A 907-nucleotide genomic window follows, 5' to 3' on the forward strand; every position below is an offset into this window, starting at 1 on the left:
CCCCTGCTCGTGTCCCCCCAGCAGGGCCTGTCCCTCCCCTGGGGCTCAGCGAGTTGTCCTGCCTGGCTCCCACCACCTTTCCTTGAGGGACATTTTATGAACAAAAAACCCCCCTCATTAACTCTATCTTATCCCAGAAAGGTTTGTTCTGTCCTCTAGAGATTGCCTAGGATTTTCCCTCCAAAATATTCACTGAACTTTTATGGAGCACTTCAAGTTTTACCCCAAAATTTCCTCACCTGTCCACTACTGATCACCTCAGTTTACCTCATGATGTACATGCTCTCTGCTTCAGATTACTTCTGATTTTACCCAAAAAAATTTTCCCTACTTGTCCACTACTGGCTGCCTCAGTTTACCTCTAAATGGTCATTCTCTACCCTAAATGACATCAAGTTTCACCCCCAAAATTTTTCTTCTTCTCTTTTTTACCCCAAGAATGGCCATTCCCTTCCATAAACATTACCTCAGCTTTGCCCTCAAAAATATCCCCTTCTGGCCCCTGTACCCAGGCTCTCCTCTCCCCCCTCAGTGTGACCCCAGCGTGCAGTCCCCTGCAGCCAGAGCTTGAGCTCAGCACGCTCCCTTATCAATGATTTGCTTTAATTAACCAACTCAAATGAACTAATTAAAACCAAATCAATATATTATTCATTCTTTTTAATCAGGATATATAAATACTGCAGAATATGGAAGGCAAAGGAACCTTTTTAGCCTCAAAAACTCTTAAAAGAGATATACAGGGCACGGCTGCACTGCACCTCCAAACCAAGGACAATTAGGAGGAAAGAAAAACCCAGACTGAGATTCCTTGGAGATTGGTGCAGCTGCTTCCATCCAAAAAAATCCTTGGTCTGCATGAACACCTGCCTGAATCCTAGGAACCTGTGATGTCATCAATATCCTC

The sequence above is a fragment of the Manacus vitellinus genome, unplaced genomic scaffold (genome assembly GCF_001715985.3).
Source record: "Manacus vitellinus isolate BGI_N305 unplaced genomic scaffold, ASM171598v3 scaffold_63_pilon, whole genome shotgun sequence".
Lineage (NCBI taxonomy): Eukaryota > Metazoa > Chordata > Aves > Passeriformes > Pipridae > Manacus > Manacus vitellinus.